Raw genomic sequence first — 23,484 nt, forward strand, 5'->3', positions numbered from 1 at the left:
CCTGTGGTTCGACCCTATTGCTACTATCTACAAATTTATTTGTTGATTGATAATAGGTTTATTTTTTACGGCTTCGACAACCGCTTATCAAAAATTGGCGCCGTTGCCGGGGAATTGATTTAAACTAACGTGTTTTCCCTTTATGACCAGGTCTGGCCGTAAAGACACTCTTCTTTACGATCCGGAGATTGAAAAAACTGCCAAGAGCTTAAGGAAGCAAGCAAATTTGAGGAACCAAGCCTCAAGACCATCTTCATCAACAACACCATCTCACAGACCACCTACTGACCCTGCTGAAGAAATTTCTGCACCAGCAGAAACTTCCACCACCGCACCTGCTACAGCAGAATTTTTACCAGAAACTGAATTTCTGGTCATGGCAGAAAATCCAGCAATGGCAGCACCACCTGCTGCACATGTAGAAGCTGAAAATCAAGCAAGAAACGTGCCCATCCAAGCACCACAGCCACGGGAGAGAACTCTTGGAGAGTTAGCTGAACAAGCAGGAGATCAAGCACCCTTATGCATTGAATATCCCCTATTGACAGCACCATTCGAGCTAAGGACAGGTCTGATTCATCTCCTTCCTAAATTCAGAGGCCTAGAAAATGAAGATCCTCACAAGCATTTGAAGGCATTCCACGTTGTGTGCTCAACCATGAGACCCCAAGGCATTCCAGAAGACGATATCAAGCTTAGAGCCTTCCCTTTTTCCCTTGAAGACTATGCCAAAGAATGGCTATTCTACTTGCCACCCGGATCCATCACATCATGGGCTGATATGGTAAGAGCATTCTTGAGAAAATTCTTTCCAACCTCAAAAGCCATAGGCATCCGTCGAGAAATAAGTGGTATAAAGCAAAAGCACTCTGAAGGCTTGTATGAGTACTGGGAGAGGTTCAAAAAGTTGTGCACAAGCTGCCCTCGGCATGATATTTCTGACCAATCTCTCATTGAGTACTTCTATGGAGGTTTGCTACCCTCAGAGAGAAAATTTATTGACGCAACCTGTGGAGGAACAATTGAAAAAAAATCACCTCGAGAGATGAGGGACTTAATTTTTTCCATGGCTGCAGCTTCTCAACAATTTGGAGACCAAGAGCTGCCAACAAGGAATGTAAATGAGGTGAGTAATTCCACTTTATCATCCCAACTTTCTGAACTCACCGATGCTGTCCGTAGCCTTGTTGTGAGTCAAACCCAACAAGTCCAGCAGATTCAGCAGCCCAAGACATGTGGAATATGTGCCAACAACCACCCTACTGATCTATGTCCTTCCCTTCAAGAGGAGGACCAGCAAGTCAATGCTATTGGAGGCTTCAATGGGCAAAGAAGGTATGATCCCTATGCAAATACTTATAATCCAGGTTGGAGGGACCATCCAAATTTCAGTTATGCAAGGGGACAGCAATATCCAAGTTACCAGCAAAGAAACCAAGCTCAAGCTGCACCTCAGAATTCTAATGCATCTCTTGAAGAGATTGTGAAAAATTTGGCAAATACTGTGCAGAATCTTGAGAAACAAATGGGGCAAATGGCTTCATCCTTGAACAAAATTGAGTCACAAGGAAAGCTACCTTCCCAAACTGAGATAAATCCAAGACAAAATGTTAGTGCCATCACATTGAGGAGTGGAAAGGAGTTGCAAGACAATAGGGCTGAAAAATTGCAAAAACAGACCATGGAAGAAATTCTGCCAGAAAGTGATCAGGGCAGTGATTTGCCCAGTTTACTCGGAGGAACTGGCCCGATCGCTGGGCAAACTAAGCTGTCCAGCAGTGATTTGCCCAATTCTCCAGAGAAGGCAGAAAGTGATTTGCGCAAATCACCAACAGACCAAGCAGAATCCAGTCAAAGGCAGAAACAACAACCTATGGAGAAATTCAAGGTACCTCCTCCCTTCCCAAAGAGGTTTGCAAGGTCCCAAAAGGAGAAAGAGGAAAAAGAGATATTGGAGACACTTCGCAAGGCAGATAATCTGCTCAAATCACAGACCAAATCACTGGAGCAGACAGACTTGACAGAAAGTGATTTGCCCAGACCACCAGATAATCTGCCCAAATCACAGCCCAAATCAGACAGCAAACAGCAGAAATCAGCACTAGAACTGAAACCATTGCCAAGCCACCTCAAATATGCCTACTTGGGAGCTGGAAATTCACTTCCAGTCATTATTTCTAACCAGCTCAGCCAAGAAGAAGAGGAAAAGCTCCTTGATGTGTTAAAGAAGCACAAAAAAGCAATTGGGTGGACCTTGGAGGACATAAAAGGCACCTCAAGACCATTCGGTGGAGGCTCATCTCACCAGAATCAGAGACAGAATACAGCACATGAAGCTATTGACATACGGAGTCCACAAACAAGCAAGGTTTTCAAGGTTAATGGGCGTCGTTTGAAGAGATTCTATGAAGGTTTTATTGTCCATGTTGTGGAGGAGGTTCCCTTGGATCCCCCTTCCCAAGACTGCTGAGCAAGACACTGAAGTCCAGCCCAAGACAGAAAACAGGGCGCTACTGGGAGGCAGCCCAGATGTAGTGATTTGCCCAGTGATTTGCCCATTGCTTGCCCAAATCGCTGGGCAAATCAACTGAATGTACCATAGTCACAAGTGATCAGGGCAGTGATTTGCCCAATGGCCCAGATAATTTGACCAAGATCACCGGTCCAATCGCAAAATCAAGCACATCATCAGAAAAGGGCGTGAACAGTACCAGCCCAGCAACTGCAAAGGAGAAGCGATCTGGCCAAGTGATTTGCCCACTGCTTACCCAAATCACTGGTCAAATCACCCTGTCAAGAATCCAGAGGGCCAGCATTAAATGATCAGGGCAGTTCACATACCCAAATCACTTTAAGTAGTTTTTTTCTTTTATTTTTACTTTTTACGCAATTACTATTTTTACCTCTTCTTCTTCTTCAAGATTTCTCTCCTCCGACCACCACTCACCCTCCGGCAAACTCAAAGACCAACATGGTAAGAATCAAGATGAGGGCCACCGGCGGACCGTTCATGTGGAAGAAACTAGGGCTGCCGCGACCCATCCCCTCCGACAGTGATGACGAAGCGCGGGACACAGCCTATTGGGACATTTTTTCCATTGCACCTGCAGGTCCAATAACACCTCGCCATGAGCGAATTTTCAAAAGGAAAAAAACCTCCATAAGCACCAGCACCCAGCAGCCGACCTCCACAGCAGCACCAACAGAGGGAACAACACAGGCAATAGGGCAGGAACCAGCAAATGAACCACCTCCAGCAGCCCCACAGCAGATGCTCCTCAGCCACCTGAAGACGAAGCCCCCAACCAGACAGTAGAGGCTCGTCTCAGAAGGATTGAAGATCGAACGCAAAGGATGGAGCACTTGTTGGACCTGCTGGTGGACCATTTTCTGACCACAGCACCGTGACAGATAGCGATCTGCCCAGTGCTTGCCCAAGTCACTGGTCAAATCACTCACAGGCCAGGGAGTCCCTTTCCCTTTTCTCCTTCATTTTTTCTATATGTTTATTCACACATTGAGGACAATATGTGGGATAGGTGTGGGGGTACTGGAGAGTATTTATTCATTAATTACACCATCTTTTTGCTTCTTGTTGTTTCTTTTTGTTTCTTTTTGCATTGTTCTCACCCCTTTTTGCACACACCAGAATTTTTTTTCACACTCCTAGCACACACACACAGAATTTTGTAGCTAATTGCTCTACTCAACATAGATAACAAAGTTGAAAGAGTGCCCTTATCTCATGACCCCATTGATTTGCCACCCCTTTAAGCCTAAATTGAATCATTCACAGTATGTTACCTTCACTTAGGGAGTTTTTCTCTTGAATTGAATCCTTAAATGTGCTAAGGTCAAGGGAAATAAAAATACAAATACATGCAAACACAAAGCTAGTGTAACTCCCTATGAGCTGATTTGCCCAAATTATCATGAAAAACCAGCACAAAGCACAAATCACAAACTTGTTCCAATGGTCTAAGACTATGAACTGAGCCTAATAGCCACTTGGAGAAGTAACTGACTGAGTAACCGGGGGTGTATCACCCATGTACACAATCGCGTAAAAAGGTCAGTAACTTTTCAAGTGAAAAAGTTTCGATGGTCTAGACTATGAACAGAGCTAGTAGCCACTTGAACAAGTGACTAACTGAGTAACCGGGGGTGTATCACCCATGTACACAATCGCGTAAAAAGGTTAGTGACTTTTTCAGGCAAGGATAAGAATAAGTGCTGCTAAAAATAAAAATAAAAATAAAAGAAAAAGAGAAGAGAAAAGGGGCAAGTCACTCCTAGGGGTTGCATTAAAACTAACATAAAGGATTAAGCATAATTGATTCAAAAACCTTTCTCTTGACCATGGTAGGTGAAAGGAAACAAGGAAAGGAGAGGATGACCTTAGTGCATGTACTCTATACTGTGATAATTCAGATTAGGAGTCTAGGGGGGCTGATTAAGTGGTACTTAGGCTCTAAGGAAAAAGGGGACTTGATTGGCTAAGTTATTTGTTGCTTGAGGACAAGCAAAAAGCTAGGTGTGGGGGTATTTGATCAAGCATAAATTAGCCACATTTTTATTATCTTTTTTATTGTTTATTTACACATTTTTTAGTTTAATTTATGGTTTCTATCTTGTTTTTACAGAAAAGGAAAGAATTGGAAAATTGGAGAAAAAGTGCAGAAAATTGACAGAAAAGTGATTGGGTCAGTGATTTGCCCAGTGATCTGCCCAGTTCAAGCTGAAGCAGAAACCTGGAGGCAACAGGCAGAAGTGATATGGGCAGTGATTTGCCCAGGACACTCGAGGACACTGGCCAAATCACTCGCAGAAGACAGAGAGAACTGACTGGCAGAAACGTGATCAGGTCTGTGATTTGCCCAATCCCTTGAAGAAACTGGTCAAATCGCCGAGCAAATCACTTCGACAGCAGAAAATACAGCAGAGCGGGAAATTGTTCAGGAAACCGAATTTCAAGTTTTCAGAAGTCCAAATCCAACTCAATCACTACCAAAACAATTCCAAGAGCCACGAAAGAGTTTCTCACCTAAGGAATTCCAGTTGCAATTAAATTCAACATCAAAAGAGGAGTCACAAGCCAAATTAAAAAGGGATTTCAAAACCCTAGAAGGATGGAACTCTTCAACTATAAAAGGGCAACCTCCAAACCAGCAAAGGCATCTTCTGCTGAGGAATTGAACTCGCCAGAAACTCTCCAGCATCCTCCTCTTTCTTTTCTTTTCATCTTTTTGTGTATTTAGTCCACCATGAGTGGCTAAACTCTTTCTTTTTCTAGTTGAAGTTGGTGAATTTCAGATTTTGTGATGAATTGGGAGATTTAATACTCCATTGTTGAACTCTTGTTTATTTCAATATTTATGCAATCTGATCTTTTCCATAATTATTACTTTGCTTTTAGAATCAATAAGGGCCCATTGCTTTTAAATTGCTTAAGTGATAAATTGTTTGAATGATTTAGGTCCGTAATTGCTTAAATTGTTTAAACTCACATTTAATCAAGTTGCATGATCTAAACTTGACCACGCGGTTGGCAAGGTTAGAATTAGGTTTCTCTAAGTCTTAATGCAGTTAACAGTTGTTCGATGCTATAATGCCCCAAGGACGTTCCTTGGCAACTTGTTAACTAGTGTTTGATTAGCGAACGTTTCCTAATCAAACTAGAACTAAGGAGGAATTTGGATTGTGAGAAGCGTCTTCCACATCCAAAACTAATTTATTGGAATAAATAGGAGAGTTAAAGAATCAATGATCAATTCTAAACAATCTGAAATAAGATCCATACTTCAACTAGAAGCTTTTCTCTTATTGATTTACTCATCTTTAAATTATTACTTTCTTTTGCTATTTAGTTTTAATTCATCAACTCAAACCCCCCTCTTTTAATTATTTGTTATTTACTTATCTTGGTTATTATTAGGAAGATCTTTAGTGTCAATTCCCTGTAGTTCGACCCTATTGCCACTATCTACAAATTTATTTGTTGATTGATAATAGGTTTATTTTTGATGGCTTCGACAACCGCCTATCAGGTTCGCTTTGGGAAGAAAGGTAAACTAGCCCCACGATACATCAGACCCTTCGAAATCTTGCAGAAGATTGGGAATGTGTCGTACAAGCTAGATTTGCCTGCTTCAATGGCAAGAATCCATCCAGTTTTCCATGTTTCAATGTTGAGGAAATTTGTGTCAGATCCGGGCAAGGTTCTTAGTGAGCCTAATGTGGAGATCCAAGAGGATCTCACCTATGTTGAGTAGCCAGTGCGGATCATAGACACCCAGATCAGAAAGCTAAGAAACAAGGAAATCCCGATGGTGAAAGTCCTATGGAACCACCACAATATGGAAGAGTGCACATGGGAGACACGGGAGTCCATGCTCCAGCAATACCCTTATCTTTTCTGAGGTTTGTCCCTTGTGAGTTCTATGTGTTTTATGTGTATGTTATGTGTTTGCCATGCTATGTGTTAGTTGAGGAACATTCGGGGACGAATGTTCTTAAGGGGGGGAGAATGTAATACCCGGCTAGACTCCGGTATCGAAATTCCTACCGTCCGGTGGAATCTCGGATGTCGGAGACCTCTAGAAGGGTAAAACCATGTTTTCATGAGATGTTTTAAGGTTTTTGATGATTTTGAATGAAAATTAAATGAGTTTTTGCATGAAAAGTCCTTGGAGGAAAACCCAGGTTCGGCCGCCGAAAGTCAAGTTCGGCCGCCGAAAGTCAAGTTCGGCCGCCGAAAGTCAAGTTCGGCCGCCGAACATGCATACGTTTTGGAGGCACGTTAGGCCCCCGAAAGCATGAGTGAGGGAAGTCCAGGTTCGGTCGCCGAACCTCAAGTTCGGCCGCCGAACATGGCATGCATGCGGAGGCACATTCGGCCCCCGAACGTGGCCTGGCCAGCCACTATAAAAGGGTCCTTTAGCCGAAAACGGGCGAGTTTTTCCCCATTTTCGGCCAAGGTGAACTTTCCGCCGCCCCTCACCAATCTTTGATGTTTTTCCTCTAAATCTTTCAAGTTTTTCACTTGTTTTAACTCTGTTTTGAAGATTTGAGCTTTTGAGCAAAGTTTTGGAGCTTTGAGGTTCAAGAACTCAAATCTCTCCCAACTCCAAGTTTGGTCGCCTCTACTCTCGATCTTCAAGAGGTAAGAGTCGATCTCTAGCTTATATTATGTTTTAAGTAAGTTTTATGAAGTTCATGGGGGTAGAATGCATGTTTAGGTTAAAGTTATGTTTATGGGTATAAATGTATGTTCATGAACAATGTGGCTTGCAAATGCTTGTGTATGTGTGTTGTAGTTGGGGTTTAAGGTAGTTTGAGACCCCTAGGAGCTTGTATGCATGTTTTGGTTGAGCTAAATGCATGATGGTATGAGTTTGGGGCTTTTGTGCATGTTTGAACCCAGTTTCTGCCATTTGGGAGAAACCAGGTTCGGCAGCCGAAGGGACTTTCGGCCGCCGAACCCTCTTGTGGAGGCAGCCTTCGGTTGCCGAAGCTTGCCCCCGAAAGGAGACTTTTGTCTCTGTCTGGGAGTTTCGGCCGCCGAAAGTGCCGCCGAACATGCATGAGTTTCGCCTCTGTCTGGGAGTTTCGGCCGCCGAAGGTGCCGCCGAACCTGCCTGACTTTCGGCTTTGGAGGGACTTTCGGCCGCCGAACCTGCCGCCGAAAGTGCCCTGTCCAGCCTTTCTTTGCATGTTTTGCATGGATGTTTTGTGATGTTTTAGGGGGGTTTTGGGGGATGTTGTTAGAGTTATGTTCTAGTATGTTGGTCCCTCATTTGAGTCCACCTGTGTAGGTTTGGACCCGAGGAACCGAGGACCCCAGCAGTGAGTCAGCTGCTTCAGTCAGTGTCAGAGCTAGCCAGAGGTGAGTGGAATAACTCTTATGCTTTTAAATAAATAAATCAGTTTAGCATGATTCACGCATCATGAATGCCATGAGATAATAGGGTGTTGCATTAGACTCACGAATATGTTGCATTGCATATTATGTTTGATGATGTGGATGGATGTTGAATGATCCATTAGTCCCCCTATGCTATGATGATGATGATACGGTACGGAAGACCAGTGAGGCCCATTCTACGCCCCTGGCACAGTTGGACCATGTTATGTTATGTTATGTAAGAGAAAGACCAGTGAGGCCCATTCTACGCCCCTGGCACAGTTGGTCCATGTAGGGGACTATTGGTGACAAATTCATCCTTGATGTGATTAGCTGTGATGTGATGCATTTCATGTTATCATATGTTTTAAATGTTTTACTATTCTGCTCACTAGGCTTTGTAGCTCACCCCTCTCCCCTAACCCCAGATGTGCAAGTACAGGGTAGACCAGGAGGTTAGCCAGAGTTTTGAAGTATGTTTATGTAATAAGTTAGATTGTGGACATGACAATTGTACTATGATGTAATGTAAGAGATTTCAGTATGTTATGTAATGAGGTATATTGAGGTTATAGTTGTGCTTGACCCTATGAGTATTGTAATCCCTTGTTGATACATGATCTTAATGTCTATTGATGTTTATGTTTAACCAACTCAACTCATGATGTATCGCCCATTGGGGCATTGATGAGATCCCACTGAGGGGTCAAGTTTATGATTATGTTAGTGCATGCACAGGTTGAGTTTGGTGTATGAGGAATGATGAAAAGAAAAGTTTTAATTTTTATGTATGATTGTTGATCATGTATGGGATTGAACAGGTTTACAGGTTCTATGTCAGGCTTGCTACGGGTCCCGGCGGCCTTAAGCCGATCTGGATCCTAGCGCCGGTAGCGGTCCGATTTTCGGGTCGTTACAGGCGCTAGGATCCAGATCGGCTTAAGGCCGCCGGGACCCGTAGCAAGCCTCACATACAACCTCTATACCTATTTAATCCCATACATGATCAACATACTCATAAAACTGTAAACTTTTTCTTTCCTTTACCAAGCTTAGCCTGTGCATGCACATAACTATAAACATAAACCACACTCTGGAGCCCTCATCAAATGCTCCAATGGGGTATCATAACATACATTAAGCTTGGTTAAACATAAACAACATAAAAATATTTTATAGATCATGTATCAAGGGGATAACCATACACATAGGGTCAAGCACAATTCTAATCCTCAATATCATTATTACATGACTATTCAATACTTTACAATTCATCATGTCCACATCTAACTATTACATAACATAACTTTACTCTTCTTGACCTCCTGGCCTAACCCGTACCTGCATACCTGGGGGATTAGGGAAATAGGGTGAGCTACTAGAGTCCAGTGAGCAGAATAATAAAACATTTAAAACATATGCTATAATGGAATGCATCACATCACAGACAAATCACATTAAGGATGAACTTGTCACCAATAGTCCTCTACATATCCAATAGTGCCAGGGACGTAGAATGGGTCTTCCTGGACTTCCTCTTACATAACATATCATAACATTCCAGTGTGCCAGGGACGTAGAATGGGTCTTCCTGGACTTTCTCTTACATTGTGCCAGGGACGTAGAATGGGTCTTCCTGTATTTCCATACCATATCATCATCATCACATCATACCATATCATACGAGAACTAATGGATCATTCAATATTCATCCACATCAACAACATAAAATGCAATGCAACATATTCGTGAAGTCTAATGCAACAACCTAATATATCCCATGGCATTCATGATGTGTGAATTGTAATACTCGGCTAGATTCCGGCATCGGAATCCCTACCTTTCGGCGGAAGCTCCGTTGGAACTTGGAATTTCTGAAGATGCCAGAGTCTTCTAGAGGGGTAAAATGTGTTTTCTAAAATGTTTTACATGATTTTATAGTTTTAATGCAAAAGGAAATTTAGTTTTGAAAAGAAAAGACCAATGAGGCATTTGCCAGGTTCGGCCGCCGAAAGTCAAGTTCGGCCGCCGAACATGGGATAGTTTAGGAGGCACGTTAGGCTTCCGAAGGTGGCTTTCTTTCGGCCGCCGAACCCCAAGTTTGGCCGCCGAATGTGGTGAAGTTTTGGCAGCAGCTTTGGCCGCCGAAGGAGGTTTAGCCGGCCACCTATAAAAGGCCCCGTGTCCGGAAAATGGGCGAGTTTTCTCTCTCTTTTCGGGCATAGGTGAGTTCATGCTCTCCTTTGGTTGTTTTTATGCTTTTTCTTCAAATCCCTCAAGTTTTCATGAGTTTTATCTTTGCTTTGAAGAGTTTTAAGTTTTGATCAAACTTTTGAGAGATTGGAGACTTTTGGAGCTTGGACTCTCCATACCTTCAAGCTTGGGTCGCACCAACCCTCGATCTTCAAGAGGTAAGTGTAGATCTCTATCTTTTATGACATTTTAAGTGAGTTTTATGAAGGGTTAAGGGCTAGGAATGCATGGGTTGTGTGGATGTGCATGTTTGGGTTTTGATACCCTTTATGATAAAAGTATGTTAATGCATGTTTATGTGATGTTTGTTGGGGGTTTAAGCTAGTTTGAGACCCCGATATGCTTGTTGTATGAGTTGTGCATGTTTTGGAAGTGTTGAATGTGAGTGTGGGAGGTTTTGGAGGCGGATTGCATGAGGCGGAAACGGGTTCTGCCTTACTGGGGAACCCAGGTTAGGCCGCCGAAAGTGGTTTCGGCTTTCGAACCTGCCTGTGGAAGCAATCTTTGGCCGCCAAACCTTGCCCCCAAAAATGGACTTTCGGCTCTAGAAGGGACTTTCGGCCGCCGAAGGTGCCGCCGAAAGTGCCTGGCTTTCGTATCTGGAGGAGACTTTCGGCCGCCGAACCTGCCGCCAAAAGTACCTGACTTTCGGATCTGTGGGAGCATTCGACCGCCGAATGTGCCGCCGAAGGTGCCCTGTCCAGCCTTCTTTTGCCTGTTTTGCATGCATGTTTTGAGGTGTTTTAGAGGGATTTTTGGGGAGACGTTTGACGTTTAGTGTTATGTTAGAGTTGTTTGGTCCCTCATTTGAGTCCACCTGTGTAGGATCGGACCTGAGGAACCGAGGTGGTCGGCAGTGTTAGCTGCTTCTTCAGAGTTAGTTCAGAGCTAGCCAGAGGTGAGTAGAACTGAACTTTATGTTTTAAGATAAAGCAAATGAACTTTAGAGCATGATTCATGCATCATAAAATGCCATGATATATATATATATTAGGTTGTTTTGCATTAGAATTCACGAATATGATGCATTGCATAATATGTTGTTGATGTGGATGGATATTGGATGATCCTTAGCCCTCAATATGAGATGAGATGACATGATATGAGATGATATGGCATGAGATGGAAAGACTAGGTGTGGCCTAATCGCCCCTGGCATTATGTTATATGTAAGAAAAGACTAGGTGTGGCCTAATCGCTCTTGGCATAGTTGGACATGTTATGATATGAGCTATGTAAGAAAAGACCAGGCGTGGCCTTATCGCCCCTGGCACAGTTTGACATATTACGATATGTGGAGGGCTATTGGTGACAAGTTCATCCTTGATGTGATATGTTTGTAATGTGATGCATTTCATGAAAGCATATGTTTAAATGATTTTATTATTGTTCTGCTCACTGGGATTTATAGCTCACCCCTCTCCCCTAACCCCAGGCTTGCAGGGTCAGAGGTAGTTCAAGAGGTCAGCGGGTTAAGGCTATGGTTATGCTATGTAATAGAATAGTAGTGGATATGATGTAATGTAAAGTTGTGTAATTATGAAAAAGAAATGTATTGTGTAGAGATGATGTAAAGTAAGGTTATGTTATATACAGAGTTATAGTATTGTGTTTGGCCCGAGTTGGATAATTCCTTTATACATGAGTTTTATATTGACATATGTGTTGGACCGAGTTTGACATAAGGTATGCTGACCCTATTAGAGCATTATTGAGGGCTCTAGCATAGAGGTTCTATGTGTTCAGACATAGTGCATGCACAGGTCAAGCTTGGTAAAGGAAAAGTTTTAATGTTTTATGGAAATGTTTGATCATGTATGGGATTATACCAGCTGTATAGGATGCATTGTAGGCTTGCTACGGGTCCCGGCGGCCTTAAGCCGATCTGGACCCTAGCGCCGGTAACGGTCCGGTTTCCGGATTGTTACATGAATCATGCTAAAACTTTATTTATTCACTTTGCAACATAAAGAGTTATTCTACTCACCTCAGGCTAGCTCTGACAAGACACTGAAGCAGCTGACTCACTGCTGGGGTCCTCGGTTCCTCGGGTCCAAACCTACACAGGTGGTCTTCAAATGAGGGACCACACATACATGAACATGACTCTAAAATACTCCCGAAAACCCCCTAAAACACTTTAAAACAATCATAGAAAACATGCAAGGGAAGGCTGAACAGGGTACTTTCGGCGGCAGGTTCGACGGCCGAAAGTCCCTCCAGAGCCGAAAGTCATGCATGTTCGGCGGCACCTTCGGTGGCCGAAACTCCCTTCCAGAGCCTAAAGTCCACTTTCGGGGGCAGGGTTCGGCTGGCCTCCACAGGCAGGTTCGGCGGCCGAAAGTCCCTTCGGCTGCCGAACCTGAGTTCTTCCAAAGGGCAGAACTCAGCCTCCAATCATGCACATTTGCCTCCCAAACCAATCAACTCAAACACAACACTTCCACAACATGCATACACACATTCATAAGCTCCTAGGGGCTTCAAACTATCCTAAACCCCAACTACAACACATCAAACATACATAAACAACCCACATTGTTCAAAACTCAACATAAACCCATAAACTCAATAAAAACCTAAACATGCATTTCTACCCCATAACTTTCATAAAACTTGTTTAAAACATAAAATGAGCTAAAGATCTACTCTTACCTCTTGAAGATCGAGAGGAGAGGCGATCTAACTCGGAGATGGGAGAGATCTAACTCTTTGGGTCTCCAAGCTTCAAAACTTGCTCTTTTTGCTCAAATATCTTCAAACCAAGATAAAATTGATTAAAACTCGAAAGATTGGAGGAAAACATCAAAAATCAACCATGGGAGAGCATGGACTCACCGTTGGCCGAAAATGGGGAGAAAACTCACCCGTTTCGGCCATGGAGCCCTCTTATAGGGGCTGGCCAGACCACCTTTCGGCAGCCTAAAGTGCCTCCAAAACTCATGCAAGTTCGGCAGCCGAATATGACCTTCGGCGGCCGAACCTGAACCACTTTCGGAAGCCTAACTTGCCCTCCTAAACTATCCCATGTTCGACGGCCGAACTTGAGGTTCGGCGGCCGAACCTGGAAATGCCTCAATGGTCTTTTTTTATTCAAAATCCAGTTTCTTTCTTACTTAAAATCTTAAAATACATTAAAATATTTTATAAAAATATGATTTTACCCTTCTAGAGGTTTCCGACATCCGAGATTCCATCGGACGGTAGGAATTCTGATACCGGAGTCTAGCCGGGTATTACATTCTCCCCCCCTTAAGAACATTCGTCCCCGAATGTTCACCAAACAAACATGGCCTAGCATAAAACATAAACATACATACAAAACACATAAGACTTACTTTAGAAGAGATGAGGATATTGCTGGAGCATGGACTCCCGTGTCTCCCAGGTACACTCCTCAATGTTGTGGTGATTCCAAAGGACTTTCACCATCGGGATTTCCTTATTTCTTAGCTTTCTGATTTGGGTGTCTAGGATTCGTACTGGCTGCTCAACATAGGTGAGATCTTCTTGGATCTCCATATTAGGCTCACTAAGAACCTTGCCCGGATCTGACACGAACTTTCTTAACATGAAAACATGGAAAACCGGATGGATTCTCTCCATTGAAGCAGGTAAGTCTAACTTGTACGATACATTCCCAATCTTTTGCAAGATCTCAAAGGGTCCGATGTATCGTGGAGTTAGCTTACCTTTCTTCCCGAACCGAATCACCCCTTTCATTGGAGACACTTTGAGCAATACTAAATCCCCCTTCTGAAACTCTACTTGCCTTCTGCGGATATCTGCATAACTCTTCTGTCTGCTCGCGGCAGTCTTGATCCTTTCTCTGATTATGGGCACCACTCTGCTGGTGATCTCTACTAGCTCAGGCCCTGCCAAGACCCTTTCTCCAATTTCTTCCCAACAGACAGGCGACCTGCACTTCCTTCCATACAAAGCTTCATATGGAGCCATCCCTATGCTAGCATGATGGCTGTTATTGTAGGCAAACTCCACCAAAGGTAGATGCTGCCTCCAAGAACCGCCAAAATCTAACACACACATTTTGAGCATATCCTCTATTGTCTGGATGGTCCTCTTTGATTGTCCGTCCATCTGTGGATGGAAAGCAGTGCTAAAGTCCAACCTGGTACCCATGGCACTCTGCAGACTCCGCCAAAACCTGGAGGTGAACTGGGGTCCTCTATCAGACACTATTGAAACAGGAACCCCATGCAACCTGACAACCTCATCAACATACACCTGCGCCAACTTGTCCACAGAATAGCCACTCCTGACAGGGATGAAGTGAGCAGATTTGGTGAGTCTGTCCACAATCACCCATATGGAGTCTAATCTGTTGGACGTTGCCGGTAACCCCACTACGAAGTCCATAGCTATATTCTCCCATTTCCACTCTGGAATAGGTAGCGGGTTAAGCATCCCAGCCGGCTTCTAATGTTCCAGCTTCACCCTCTGACATACTTCGCAGGCTGACACGAACTGTGCCACTTCTCTTTTCATAGCTGGCCACCAATAAACTCTTTTCAGATCTTGATACATCTTGGTGGCTCCAGGGTGAACACTGTATCTAGCATTATGAGCTTCCCTCATAATATCTCCCTTCAGACCCACGTCATCTGGTACACACAATTAGGGATGTAAACGGGTAGGGTACCTGCGAAATTGAGAGTACCCAAACCCGAACCCGATTATATATACAATTCCCGAACCCGTCCCAAACCCGTTTAATATTTTAATTTTACTATCCGAACCCATCCCAAACCCGTTTAACAATACCCGCACAATACCCGAACCCGATACAAACCAGCAACTCAGCAACTCAGCAAATAATTTTTTTAATTCAATTCAATGACAAAACCAAATAAACTATCTAACAGTTGCACAACCCAGTAGGAGGAGAAATGTTCAAGGACAAGAACCAGCAACTCAGCAACCCAGCAAATAATGATTTATAATCAAATAATTAGATTAATTGTGTAATACCCGGCTAGTCTCCGGTATCGGAATTCCTACCGTCCGGTGGAATCTCGGAGCCACCAAGATACAACATTCACCCCGGAGCCACCAAGATGTATCAAGATCTAAAGAAGGTTTATTGGTGGCCAGCTATGAAGAAAGAAGTGGCACAGTTTGTGTCAGCCTGCGAAGTGTGTCAGAGGGTGAAGCTGGAACATCAGAAGCCGGCTGGAATGCTTAACCCGCTACCTATTCCAGAATGGAAATGGGAAAATATAGCTATGGACTTCGTAGTGGGGTTACCGGCGGCGTCCAATAGATTAGACTCCATATGGGTGATTGTGGACAGACTCACCAAATCTGCTCACTTCATTCCTGTCAGGAGTGGCTATTCTGTGAACAAGTTGGCGCAGGTGTATGTTGATGAGATCGTCAGGCTGCATGGGGTTCCTGTTTCTATAGTGTCAGATAGAGGGCCCCAGTTCACCTCCAGATTTTGGCGGAGTCTGCAGAATGCCATGGGTACTAGGTTGGATTTCAGTACTGCCTTCCACCCACAGACGGACGGACAGTCAGAAAGGACCATCCAGACTATCGAGGATATGCTCAGAATGTGTGTGCTGGACTTTGGCGGTTCTTGGAGGCAGCATCTACCTTTGGTGGAGTTTGCCTACAATAACAGCCATCATGCTAGCATCGGGATGGCTCCATATGAAGCTTTGTATGGGAGGAAGTGCAGATCACCTGTTTGCTGGGAAGAAGTTGGAGAAAAGGCCTTGGCAGGGCCTGAGCTAGTTGAGATTACCAGCAGGGTGGTACCCATAATCAGAGAAAGGATTAAGACTGCTGCAAGCAGACAGAAGAGTTATGCAGACATCCGCAGAAGGCAGGTCGAGTTTCTGGAGGGGGATCTGGTATTGCTTAAGGTGTCTCCTATGAAGGGAGTGGTTCGCTTCGGAAAGAAAGATAAACTAGCCCCACGATACATTGGACCCTTTGAAATCTTGCAAAAGATTGGGAATGTTTCGTACAAGCTGGATTTACCTGCTTCAATGGAAAGAATCCATCCGGTTTTCCATGTTTCGATGTTGAGGAAGTTTGTGTCAGATCCGGGCAAGGTTCTTAGTGAGCCTGATATGGAGATCCAAGAGGATCTCACCTATGTTGAGCAGCCAGTGCGGATCATTGACACCCAGATGATGAAGCTAAGAAACAAGGAAATCCCGATGGTGAAAGTCCTGTGGAACCACCACAATTTGGAGGAATGCACTTGGGAGACACGGGAGTCTATGCTCCAGCAGTACCCCCATCTCTTTTAAGGTTAGATCTCTATGTGTTTATGTGCTATGTATGTATGTTATGTTTTATGTCATGCTATGTGTGCTAGTTGAGGTACATTTGGGGACGAATGTTCTTAAGGGGGGGAGAATGTAATACCCGGCTAGACTCCGGTATTGGAATTCCTACCGTCCGGTGGAATCTCGGATGTCGGAAGCCTCTAGTAGGGTAGAATTATGTTTTCATAAAATGTTTTAAGGTATTTCATGGTTTTAAGTAAAATGGAAATGAGTTTTTGCATAAAAACAACCTTGGAGGAAAACTCAGGTTCGGCCGCCGAACCTCAAGTTCGGCCACCGAACATGCATGCCTTCGGGAGCGCCTTTAGGCCCCCGAAAACATAAGTGAGGAAAGTCCAGGTTCGGCCGCCGAACCCCAAGTTTGGCTGCCGAACACGGCATGCATGCGGAGGCACGTTCGGCCCCCGAACGTGGCCTGGCCAGCCACTATAAAAGGGTCCCTTAACCGAAAACGGGCGAGCTTTTCCCCCATTTTCGGCCAAGGTGAGTTCTCTGCCACCCCTCACCGATCTTGAGTCTTTTCCTTCAGATCTTTCGAGTTTTTCACTAGTTTTCATCTTGTTTTGAAGATTTACGAGTTTTGAGCGAGTTTTGGAGCTTTGAGGTTCAAGAACTCAAATCTCTTCCAACTTCAAGTTAGATCGCCTCCACCCTCGATCTTCAAGAGGTAAAAGTCGATCTCTAGCTTACTTTATGTTTTAAACGAGTTTTATGCAAGTTCATGGGGTAGAAAATGCATGTGTAGCTTATGTTGAGCTTATGGGTTTTTGATGTGATTTTTGAACAATGTGAGTTGCTTGTGTGTTGAAGTTGGGGTTTTGATGGTTTGATTCCCCTAGGAGCTTGTATGTTTGCTTGTGAATGCTTGGGAATGTTGTAGAATAGGTTTATGCATGTTTGGTTGAGATTGGAGGCATAAATGCATAAGGGAGCTGAGTTTCTGCCATTCTGGGAGAAACCAGGTTCGGCAGCCGAAGGAACTTTCGGCCGCCGAACATGCTTGTGGAGGCAGCCTTCGGCTGCCGAAGCTTGCCCCCGAAAGGAGACTTTCGTCTCTGTCTGGCACTTTCGGCCGCCGAAGGTGCCGCCGAACATGCATGAGTTTCGCCTCTGTCTAGGAGTTTCGGCCGCCGAACCTGCTTGACTTTCGGCTCTGGAGGGACTTTCGGCCGCCGAACCTGCCGCCGAAAGTGCCCTGTCCAGCCCTTTCTTGCATGTTTTTCTACGATTGTTCCATGATGTTTTAGGGGGTTTTTGGGGAATAGTTTAGAGTTATGTTCATGTATGTTTGGTCCCTCATTTGAGTCCACCTGTGTAGGTTCGGACCCGAGGAACCGAGGACCCCAGCAGTGAGTCTGTTGCCCCAGTGTCTGGTCAGAGCTAGCCAGAGGTGAGTGGAATACCTCATTATGTTTTAAAGCAAATGATGAACTTTTTAGCATGATTCACGCATCATGAATGCCATGTGATGAATTAGGTTGCTTGCATTAGAATTCACGAATATGTTGCATTGCATATGTTAAATGTTGATGTGGATGAATGTTGGATGATCCATAGCCCTCGATCTATGATATGACGATATGATATGTACGGTACGGAAAGTAAGACCAGTGGGACCCATTCTACGTTCGCTGGCACTATGTAAGGGAAAGACCAGGACCCATTCTACGTTCTGGCACAGTTGGACACTGTTATGTTATGATATGTAAGGGAAAGACCAGGACCCATTCTACGTTCTGGCACAGTTGGACCATGTAGAGGGCTATTGGTGACAAGTTCATCCTTGATGTGATTGGTTGTGATGTGATGCATTCCATGATTCATATGATTTAAATGTTTTTATTATTCTGCTCACTGGGCTCTAGTAGCTCACCCCTCTCCCATTTCCCCAGGATTGCAGGTACAGGGTAGACCAGGAGGTTTACAAGAGTAATGAAGTCTGGTTTATGTAATAGATAGTGTGGACATGATAAATGTATTAATGTTATGTAAAAGTACAGTTTCAGTCATGTAATGATATTGAGGAGTAGATATTGTGCTTGACATTGTGTATGAGGTATCCATTTTATTACATGATCAAAAATGTTTTATAATGTTCATGAAAGCCAACTCATCTCATGTTGTATCGCCCGTTGGGGCATTGATGAGATCCCACAGAGGGATCACGATTATGATTATGACTATGTACATGTATGTTCAGGTTGAGTTGGATATTTGAAGGAAAAGTTTTAAATTTTTATGCATGTTGTCGATCATGTATGGGATTATACAGGTTTACAGGTTGTATGTCAGGCTTGCTACGGGTCCCGGCGGCCTTAAGCCGATCTGGATCCTAGCGCCGGTAGCGGTCCGATTTTCGGGTCGTTACAAATTGCCCATAAATTTTAAAAATCAACAGTATTACATTAATCAAATAGCAAATAATTAGATTTTTTAATATATCCAAATAATCAGATTAATAGTTCATAAATTATAAAATTCTTTAAGAACATACACATAAAAGATCTTGAAACCTGAAGAGAGTTCTAGTCAAAGCAGATGTCGCCGATTGAGGAGAGAAGGGTTGTCTCTAGCGTCAGTGAAATGCGGGGAGAGAAGTGTAAATTGAAAAGAGTAGATTTCACCCGACTAGGGAGAGAGAAGGAGATATCGTCGACGCCGACCGGGCAGAGGGAAGAGTTGTCTTCAACTAGAAAGTCGGAGATGTCGCCGCTGGAGAGAGAGAAGGAGATATTGCTGACGGAGGAGAGAGAAGATTTATCGTCGACTTGGGAGAGAAAGGAGACGTTGCCGGTGACGACTGGGCTGCCGGCAGTCGTCAGTGAAGTGGGGGAGAGGCGTGACTAAGAACTATGGGAAGGGAAGCGAGGGAGAGAGAGAGATGTAGATGAAGAGAGGAAAGAGTAAAATGAAAAAATAAATTAGGGATTAGGGTTAGTTTTGTTAGTATAGTTAATCGGGTTCGGGTAACGGGTATCCGATCACCTAATCCCGAACCCTACCCGAATCTGAGACGGGTAAAATTTTTCAAACCCGAATTCGCCCAAATCCGTTTTGTAAAAACCTAAATCCGTCCTAATAGGGTTTGGGCGGATCGGGTACCCGTGAAAACCCGCCCGCCTGCCATCCCTACACACAATCTATTCCCATAGCGAAGGACCCCCTTGCTGTCAAATCTGAATTCTTCATTCTTGCCTGACTGAACAGTCCTGGCAATCTTTACTAACTCTGGGTCCTCATGCTGTTTCTGAGCCACCTGCTCCAGAAATACGGGTGCCACTCTCATCTGGGCTATCAAAACACCTGTACCAGACAACTCCAACTGCAAACCCTCATTAATGAGCTCGAAGAACTGCCTCACCACTGGTATTCTCTCTGCTGAAATATGGGACAAACTGCCAAGTGATTTTCGGCTTAAGGCGTCTGCCACAACATTCGCCTTACCCGGATGGTACTGAATCTTGCAATCATAGTCACTAAGCAGTTCTACCCATCTTCTCTGCCTCAGGTTCAACTCTCTCTGACTCAAGATGTAGTGCAGGCTTTTATGATCTGTGAAGATCTCACATTTAACCCCATAAAGGTAATGCCTCCACATCTTGAGTGCAAAGATTACCGCTGCCATCTCTAGGTCATGCGTGGGGTGATTCAACTCGTGCTTCTTTAGCTGCCTAGAAGCATAAGCAATCACCCTTTCATTCTGCATCAGCACACAACCCAGTCCCACACGGGACGCATCCCAATACACTATGAAGTCTTCATTACTAGTTGGCAGAGCTAACACCGGTGCCGACGTCAACCTCTTCTTTAGCTTTTCAAAGCTCTCTTCACACTGGTCAGTCCACACAAACCTCTGGTTCTTCTTAGTCAATCTAGTCATGGGAGCTGCAATCTTAGAGAAGTCCTGAACGAACCTCCTGTAGTAACCTGCCAAACCCAAGAAGCTCTTGATCTCTGTCACTGTAGTGGGTCTAGGCCAGTTAGCTACAGCTTCCACCTTCTTGGGGTCCACCTCTATTCCATTTTCTGACACCACATGCCCCAAGAATGAAATGCTGCTCAGCCAGAACTCACACTTGGAGAACTTGGCATACAAGCCATGTTCCCTCAAGGTCTGCAGAACTAACCTCAGATGATGGGCATGCTCCTCTGCATTCCTGGAATACACTAAGATATCATCTATGAAGATAATAACAAAGTGATCCAGATACTAACTGAAAATTCTGTTCATGAGATCCATGAATGCTGCAGGGGCATTGGTCAACCCGAACGGCATTACAAGGAACACATAGTGCCCATATCTGGTCCTGAACGCCGTCTTCGGCACATCCTCTTCTCTTATCCTCAACTGATGGTACCCGGATCTCAGATCTATTTTGGAGAAACAACCTGCTCCTGCCAGCTGGTCAAATAGAACGTCGATCCTCGGCAACGGGTACTTATTCTTGGTAGTGACCTTGTTCAACTGCTTGTAGTCGATACAAAGTCTAAGGGATCCATCTTTCTTTTTCACAAACAGCACTGGAGCACCCCAAGGTGAGGTACTTGGTCGGATGAAGCCCTTATCTACCAATTCTTGCAACTGCTCTTTAAGCTCTTTCAATTCCGCTGGTGCCATCCTGTAGGGAGGGATAGAGATCGGTCTTGTTCTAGGCATCAACTCTATTTCGAACTTTATCTCCCTAGCAGGTGGTAAACTTGGCAGCTCGTCTGGTAAGACATCTAAAAACTCACTGACCACGGGCACTGAGGCGGGCTCTCTCACATGACTATCCACCTCTCTTACATGAGCTAGAAAACCCTGACAACCCCTCCTGAGCAACCTACGAGCCTGTAGGGCTGATATCAAACCTCTAGGTGTACCCCTCCTGTCTCCTCTGAAGACAACCTCTGACCCATCCTGACATCTGAACCTGACTACCTTATCTCTACAGTCCAAGGTAGCACCATGGGTAGATAGCCAATCCATCCCTAGAATGACGTCAAAATCTGTCAAATCTAGAACCACAAGGTCGGCTGAAAGGCATCTTCCCTTAACAAAAACTGGACTACACTAGCAGACTGACTCTGCCACTGACGGGTCACACTTGGGTCCACTGACCCATAGGGGACACTCCAACCCAGAGACCATCAAACCCAACCTCTCGACGGCTCTCGGAGCAATGAAAGAATGAGATGCACCAGGGTCCATTAAGGCATAAACATCTGAACAACCAATGATGAGATTACCTGACACCACGGTGTTTGATGCATTTGCCTCCTACTGAGTCATCGTGAAGATCCGTGCTGGAGCTGATGGACCTTCACCCCTGAAACCCGCTGAAGAAGAGGCTGCCCCTCTGCCTCTGCCTCTGCCACTGGCCTGAGTCGCGGCTGGAGCTGCTGGCTGAGCCACACTACCTGAAGCTGTCTGCTGGGACCGTGCCACAAAAGCTGCTCTAGGACACTCCCGTGCCATGTGTCCCTCCTGCCCACATCTGAAGCAGGCCATCGTCCCAAACCGACATACTCCCTTGTGCGGCTTTCCACACTTCATACATACTGCATTATCTGCACCCGAGCTCGAGCCACTTCCTAATCCCAGACCTGACTTGATCTTACTCTAGAACTTGTTCTTCTTTGAATTCTTGGTGGTATTGCTCCACCTCTTGCTGCCTGAACTCAAAGAAGAAGGGTCTATCCTTCCCCCACCTGGGGTCTTGGAACCAGAAGGCTGTGCTACAGACTGCTTGACTTTCCCTTCGATTATTGCACTAGCCTCCATCCTCCGGGCCATATCCACTATGGCATGGAAACTCTCCCTCTCTACTGACTGGATCAAGGAGGAATACCTGGAATGAAGCTTCATGATATACCTCCTTGACTTCTTCTGATCTGTATCCAGATTTTGCCCGGCAAATGGCAACAGTTCCAAAAATCTATCCGTGTACTCATCCACACTCATCTCCTCTGTTTACCTCAACTGCTCAAATTCAATCATCTTTAACTCCCTTGAACTGTCAGGGAAAGCCCATCCTGCAAACTCATTAGCAAACTCTTCCCATGATAGGCTATCCAACCTTGGGCTCACATAGTTTTTAAACCACTCTCGGGCCTTCTTGCACTTTAGTGTGAACCCAGCCATCTGAATGGCTCTACTGTCATCAGCTCCTATCTCATCTATAATCATCTTTACCCTCTCAAGGTACACAAACGGGTCATCACCTGTTTCATACTAGGGAGCACCCAGCTTCATGTAATTGGTCATCTTGACCTTGCTCCCTCCAGATGAGCTAGGCTTAGGTACTTGGGTTTCTGGGACCATGAGTTCTGTTGGTGGTGGAGGAGGTGCAGCATCCCCCGGGGTAGGGTTTGCTGGACCTGGGTAGAAAGATGGGGGTGGGTACATAGGGTAATGTGGGTATGGTGGGTAGAAAGGTGGGTATGGCATATGAGAAGGGTAAGAGTTAAAGCTGGGGTAATCCAATGTACCTCCCATTGAATATCCGGGATTCTGTGAAAAGGGTGGGTACTGGGATGGCTGAACAAATCCCGAGGCCTGAGTGCCTCCTTGAGACTCTCTCATACCCTCTTCAGACATACTCACTCCAAGACTGTCATCCCTCCTCTAATCCACATCCATATCATCCCCCACATCTTCTGACACTCCACCTTGAACTGTCCCCCTTCTGCTCACATCAAAAGACCTTCTAGGGTCCCTTGATGCTCTCTCCCTGCTAGACCTGCAGGACATTGCCCTAGGCTGTAATACCCGGCTAGACTCCGGTATCGGAATTCCTACCGTCCGGTGGAATCTCAGGTGTCGGAGACCTCTAGAAGGGTAAAACTATGTTTTCATAAAATGTTTAATGTGTTTTATGTTTTAAGCATGAAAGAAAATGAGTTTTTACATGAAAACAACCTTGGAGGAAAACTCAGGTTCGGCCGCCGAACCTCAAGTTCGGCCGCCGAACATGCATGCGTTTCGGGTGTGCCTTAGGCCCCCGAAAGCATAAGTGAGGGAAACTA

The sequence above is a fragment of the Manihot esculenta genome, chromosome 4 (assembly GCF_001659605.2).
Source record: "Manihot esculenta cultivar AM560-2 chromosome 4, M.esculenta_v8, whole genome shotgun sequence".
Classification (NCBI taxonomy): domain Eukaryota; kingdom Viridiplantae; phylum Streptophyta; class Magnoliopsida; order Malpighiales; family Euphorbiaceae; genus Manihot; species Manihot esculenta.